Source organism: Herpailurus yagouaroundi, unplaced genomic scaffold (genome assembly GCF_014898765.1).
Source record: "Herpailurus yagouaroundi ecotype Mexico unplaced genomic scaffold, PumYag 100, whole genome shotgun sequence".
Taxonomy (NCBI): Eukaryota; Metazoa; Chordata; class Mammalia; order Carnivora; family Felidae; genus Herpailurus; species Herpailurus yagouaroundi.
Window position 1 is genome coordinate 28151283 of NW_024412391.1, and position 6537 is coordinate 28157819.

The following is a 6537-nucleotide window of genomic DNA, read 5'->3' on the forward strand; positions in this document are numbered from 1 at the left end:
GGGCAAGATGACAGCAGCTCCCTTCCCCCTCCCTTTTTTCTATTGCTTTCAGGTTCTGAGCTTGGCAAAGCATCACACTGGTGTCCTCTGAGGACGTAGGAATAGACAGATGACTGTTCGTCTCTGTGCAGGAGTAGGGTCATTAAATTATTTATTACCCAAACCGTTTTTGTGAGTGAAAGGGGCACTATTAGTAATGAGACCTGGACAACTGGAATAAACTGTGACTGCTGGCAAATTGGGATTGTGGTCACCTTGTATGTAGGGGAATGGGTGCCTAAGACATCAATTTTCATGCTTCTTTTCCTGTGCAAGACTGGACATTTTCTAGTCACTCCTTTAGGTTATTACAGGCAATCATTTTCTGTGTTTGATAGCAAACACAGCAATAAGAAAAAAAAAGGATAATAAATTTCCGTATGACTCAGAATATAGCCCCCTTGTTAAATTATATAGCTCCAGAATAGATTTTGTTGCAAAGAATATGTTCTGTAAAAATCCTTTAAAGAAGCCTTTCAAATGTTTGTTTTTTTTTTAGGATGCCACACCCACTATTTACAAAGAAAGTCTTGAAGGGGAGCAGCAGGCCCCTCAGGCCACTTCTAGCAAAGAAATGTACATTCAGTACCAACAACACAGAAATGTTGTTGTAACTACACCCAAACTATTTCTTGTGTCTAACATACTTTCGTCTTCAGACTGCAATTGGTTTGCTGTTTCCTTTCTGTTTGTTTTACCACTTGCCTTCTAAATATTTTTCATCATCCTGGAGATTTTCCCAAGTTGTGGTCTGCTTGCTGGAGGGCCACATTCCTCTGATTGTGGCATTAAGTTGTGTCGCCATGGCAAGGCTTGTTTATCATAAGGGAGTATTTCACAGGATGGGCACCTCTGAAAACAATTTCAACCTCCTTTCCTCCACTTCATATGCTCAGATTCTGAGACAGCAGCCCAGATATGGCTTTCTCAAATCACAAACCGCATTCCTAGAGTGTGAACTTTACTTTGCTCTGCTCTTAAGACAGAGAAATATTTGGCTCTCTTTATTTCTTTCAAACTGGGCAGTGCCCTCTTGACTGTTATGACTAATGCACTTGTCAAGACTGGAATCTGCTAACAGGTAGATCACACTCCTCGAACTTGGGAAGCAAAAATGCCAGAGGCCAAAGGGTGACCTCGTGGTACTTGAAGCCCATCCTCTGTTGACTGTGAGGAGATTTTCTAAGAGAAGGAAAGCTTAGTCAGAACCTGACAGTTCTTGCTCCCTCACATTCCTACAGAGGAACCAGCTTGGGGAGAGATAAGAGCTCTGTGTTGACACCCTGATTATGCCTACCTTTTTATTTGTTATATGTGGAAATTGACTTCATCCAATTAATAAGAGCAGGAAACAGTTTTTGTTTTCTCTTTGTAGGGAAACATGAAGTAACGGTTTTATCTTAATTTGTCAGGCATTGCCCAAGAGACTACAGCCATGTGGGCTGGTGGCCAAAATATCGCTCTAAGTCCCAAGTATTAACACCCAGATATAAAAAGAATGCTAATTGGTTTTCCAGCTGAAAAATAATAAGGTACTTGTGCCAAAAATGCTGTATGGCATGGAAACCCCAAGTTTATACAATAGGCCTGATTGCAATCTGGGGGCTCCATTTGTACTCGTATGTAGCACTAAACAAAGGGAGGTGTTGCACTCCTCTGCCTTTGTAGAAAGCCTCTGCTCCAGATCTCAGCCTGGTGTTGCACCAGGCTTCCCACAGTCTTCCTGCCAAATCTCCAAGTTTTTTCCTGGCTGCCATTCAGGAAAGTACAGCTCCGTTCGTAGGATGGAAAGTTAAAAAGGCCTTGCTTGGATACACTGAAATATATACAAACACTGCTTGACGTATGGAGTAGGCTGGTTTTGCACAAGCTGCTCCTGCCTGCATTCTAAGGAAAGAGAATGAGAGACTTTAAAAAGTTATTCCAGTTAAATGATGGAGATATTAGATGGAAGAAAAAATATATTTTTTAAAAAAAGTAAATTCAGCATTTCCCTTAATCCCAACAATTATCTACCTTAGTTTCCTCATTGGCAAAATGTCAGATAATCTCTAAGAGCCCATCCAGCATGGGCAATCTCTAATTTAAAGGATGTGGTTTAGTTGAGATAGAAGATACTGAATGTAGATACTCTAGCAAGAAGGTTACTGGAAGTGAGCTGGTGAGAGTCACTCTCAGGGCCCTCGGCAAATGTCAGTCTAGGACTGGTACACTGATGCATATTGGCTGATTGCCTGAATTGCCCCTGGCTACACACCTTGACTCTATGTCTATATCACTGATGGAAAAGTGCTTGAACTGAAAGTTTTCCTAATACTTAGAACCTTGTTCTCATTATTCCTGTTGATGGTTAATACTATTGCAAACTTCACAGATAAATTCAATATTTATAGAATATTATCCAAAAATGCATTTTAATTATAGTTAATACTGAAATATACTCTTTCCTGTCACCAACAATGGTCATGGACTATGACCAATATGCTAGCCATGCATGTAAAAATGCAAGTAAGTTAAAAAAAACTTTAAAGATACATAATTACTTTGACAGTAGGAGTAAAACATTCTCAGTAACCAATTTCTGCCAGAGGATGCAGGGAATAAAACAGGCCATAAGCTTCCACTGGTGTGTACTATTTTGGGTAGACACTGGCAAGCAGTTGTCTGTTTGTTTCTATCAATGCTTTTCTTTTATTACTTTTAATTTGTTATTATTACTGCATTTTCACCTAGAATAGTTAGGCAGAATGGGAGGTATTTAAGACTTTAGAAAGTATTTATTTAAGAATATGGAGCACCAGGACTTTTAACCGGCAGGAGAAACCAAGGAGTAGAAGAACATTGAGTTAGTAATGCTGGCCTTCAATCTGGTTCATCTCCACCAAATAAAATGAATTTTCCAGTGTCTCCCATCTTTCCATGTAGGTTCCAAGCTCCTTTGGTACATTCCTGCATCTGTGACTTGCTCTTTCTCTTACCTGGAGTGAGCTCCATTCTCTCTCCTTCTAGATCCTAGTTCAGTTCCCATCTGATCTTTGAAGCCCCCGAGACCACTCTCTAGTGCCCTTGGGTTTCCCATTTATCTGAACTCTTACTGCTTTTACTGTTTTCATGAAACTAGGTAAGGATGTGGAGGGCTCACAGATCAGATGGGTATCGAACTGGGACCCAGAATATGAAGAGCAGACAGGAGTATTTTTTATTGCAAGGTGTAGGGACTCACTCAAGTAGCTCAAAATAAGGACAGTGTATTGTGGACCCACAGAGTCCAAGAAATGGGCCTTGCAGGATATGAACTGGAACATATCAGAAAGCTAGGTGGCTCTCTTCCTAACTCTCAAGATCATACACTACTCCTCTGATGCTTTCCCAGGAATATTTGCTTTCACATTCTTCCCTTTGTCTCTCCCCAATTTCCATGTTATCATTTCAGTTTTCTTTCAGCTCAACTGCCCTCAAATAACTGAATTGGACTTTTAGGATCTTACTTCCAAACTTCAAGAGATTCGATCATTTCATCTTGTGCTGCATATCCAGTCCTCCGTTTGATCAGCGTGGTTGGCAGGGGCAGGGATTTTTGATACAGAAAGCTGCCTAAGCCCACTCCAGTGGCAGCCTGTAGGTGGAAAAGTTTCAAGGAAGGGGAAAACAAGTAGTGAAGTGCTCCAAAAGATATTCATTGTTTGCATAATAATTGCAGAATTATTTCCCCGAGGCAAAGTCCTTAAGGGCAAGGAATAAATTACATGTTGCTTATGTCCATCACTGTGTTCAGCACAATGCTGTTTATCCGCCACAGTGATTCACAACCCTGGCTACACAACAGAATCACCTGGGAAACTTTTAGGAGCATTTCAGTATCGAATCCTCCCCCTTGCCACCACCAGAGATTCTGATTTCACTAACTGGGGACATGGCCCAACACCAGGGGCTGCTGTGCTTTCCAGATGTCAGACTTAACTCTTACTGAGGTCAGGGCCATGGGAAACAGTACTCGTATAGCTGAAACAGTGATTGGCCTCATAACTGAAAACCTGGTAGAAATTCAAGAGCTATTAAGTAGCTTAAAATTCATGCCTGGCCTTTTTAGAAGGGTAACTGTAATTACATTCATATTGTCTTAGGTGGGGTGAATGCTAGTAACATAGGTAACTTTAGAAGGAGACATTAAAATTGCTTCTCGGCCTTTTGGCTAAGATCAAGTGTAGAAGGAGACATTAACATTTCTGATTTTATATGAAAAATTTTTTCCTCATTCTTGTAACTAATTTCATCAATTTGGTAGTCAATGGTTATTTCCACAAGGCTTTTGGAGCACATCATCAATACATCTTCAAAATGCAGTCTTGTCCCTGGATTCTTTGAAAGCAGTATTATATAATTAGGAAAATTTAAGATTTAGTAAATTCTGAATTGATGACAAATCAGAGTGCCACCTGAATGACAATTGTTTTAGTTTTTTCAGTGGTAACGCTGAAATTGGCATTGGTAAATTTAGACTTACTTAAACAAATTTTCTTTTGGAATAGCAAGGAGCTTACTTATTGCAGGCCCTAGATGGAGATGATCTTTCAGGGTACACATTATGGTATCCTTGTGGTTGCCAAGGTTTGCCTTAGGCTTTATACCTATTGGATATGGTTGAGTAGTTGGAGAATTCCTTGAAAGTAGTTTCTGGAGTTCTTCAATATGATCAGTGAAATGAAGGAGATATTCCAAGCTAAACTGGTTCAAGTACATTCGTTCAACTGTTTGTTCTTAAGGGAATAACACTGCCTTTCCTGCCAAGTGCCTCTGGGATCACCTTGGAACATTCGTTAACCATCTCTGGAAGTCAAGCCACCTTCATCTTATTATTAGGCACTGATTTTTGCATAGAATGTGATTCATCTGCTTTAATGCTTCCTACCCTAATTTCTTTCTCTGAGAAGGATCCATTTTTCCCAATTCACTTGCAGTACCCTTAAGGAAGGCATGGTTTGACATTGAACTCTTTGGCAAAGGGTCTCAGAAGAGAATACCTTGGAAGACATCTTTGCCAATTTTTGATCCAGCATAACCAGACTCAGTTTCCCTCTTGCGTTATGGCACAGACCAGTGCAGTACCAACACTTTGCTATCCTAGAGGATCTTGTGCTGGACCTTCTGGATGTGAGGATCCCTTCTTGGACTTACCATCATGTGTCCAATGATCAATATGTGAATTGTGATGTTAGCTATTAAGTTTCCTTTGGGGGCGATGTGTATGGCTTATTTACCAGATACTGGCTTTGCCAGAGAAGGAGCAGAGAAGCCACCCTTCCATGCTGAACAGAGGTTAGTGTGTCTGACTGATAGGGACTCTGGAATATGCATTCTCATGCAGCAGACCCTGCTGATCACCTTGGCAAGAAAGCTGTGCTTGATTCTTGTGCATTCTAGCACTTTTGCATATGTTGTATTTGATCCCAAATCAAATGGCCTAAAGAGTCATTAGAGGTTTCATTGTGAACTCCTTTTTTTTAAATATGAAATTTATTTTTTTTATCTTATAGGCTTTTTATTTTTATTTTTTTAATATATGAAATTTATTGTCAAATTTGTTTCCATACAACACCCAGTGCCCATCCCAAAAAATGCCCTCCTCAATACCCATCACCCACCCTCCCCTCCCTCCCACCCCGCATCAACCCTCAGTTTGTTCTCAGTTTTTAAGAGTCTCTTATGCTTTGGCTCTCTCCCACTCTAACCTCTTTTTTTTTTTCCTTCCCCTCCCCCATGGGTTTCTGTTAAGTTTCTCAGGATCCACATAAGAGTGAACACATATGGTATCTGTCTTTCTCTGTATGGCTTATTTCACTTAGCATCACACTCTCCAGTTCCATCCACGTTGCTACAAAGGGCCATATTTCATTCTTTCTCATTGCCATGTAGTACTCCATTGTGTATATAAACCACAATTTCTTTATCCATTCATCAGTTGATGGACATTTAAGCTCTTTCCATAATTTGGCTATTGTTGAGAGTGCTGCTATAAACATTGGGGTACAAGTGCCCCTATGCATCAGTACTCCTGTATCCCTTGGGTAATTCCTAGCAGTGCTACTGCTGGGTCACAGGGTAGGTCTATTTTTAATTTTTTGAGGAACCTCCACACTGTTTTCCAGAGTGGCTGCACCAGTTTGCATTCCCACCAACAGTGCAAGAGGGTTCCTGTTTCTCCACATCCTCTCCAGCATCTATAGTCTCCTGATTTGTTCATTTTGGCCACTCTGACTGGCATGAGGTGATATCTGAGTGTTGTTTTGATTTGTATTTCCCTAATGAGGAGCAATGTTGAGAATCTTTTCATGTGCCTGTTGGCCATCCGGATGTCTTCTTTAGAGAAGTGTCTATTCATGTTTTCTGCCCACTTCTTCACTGGGTTATTTGGTTTTCGGGTGTGGAGTTTGGTGAGCTCTTTATAGATTTTGGATACTAGCCCTTTGTCCGATATGTCATTTGCAAATATCTTTTCCC

The 6537-nt window shown here is 40.5% G+C and overlaps 1 pseudogene; it reads left to right on the forward strand.

Annotated features, from left to right (window-relative positions):
• Positions 1–4211: 4211 nt before the first annotated feature.
• On the forward strand, positions 4212–4382 carry LOC121029028 (uncharacterized; annotated as a pseudogene).
• The last annotated feature ends 2155 nt before the right edge of the window (positions 4383–6537 follow it).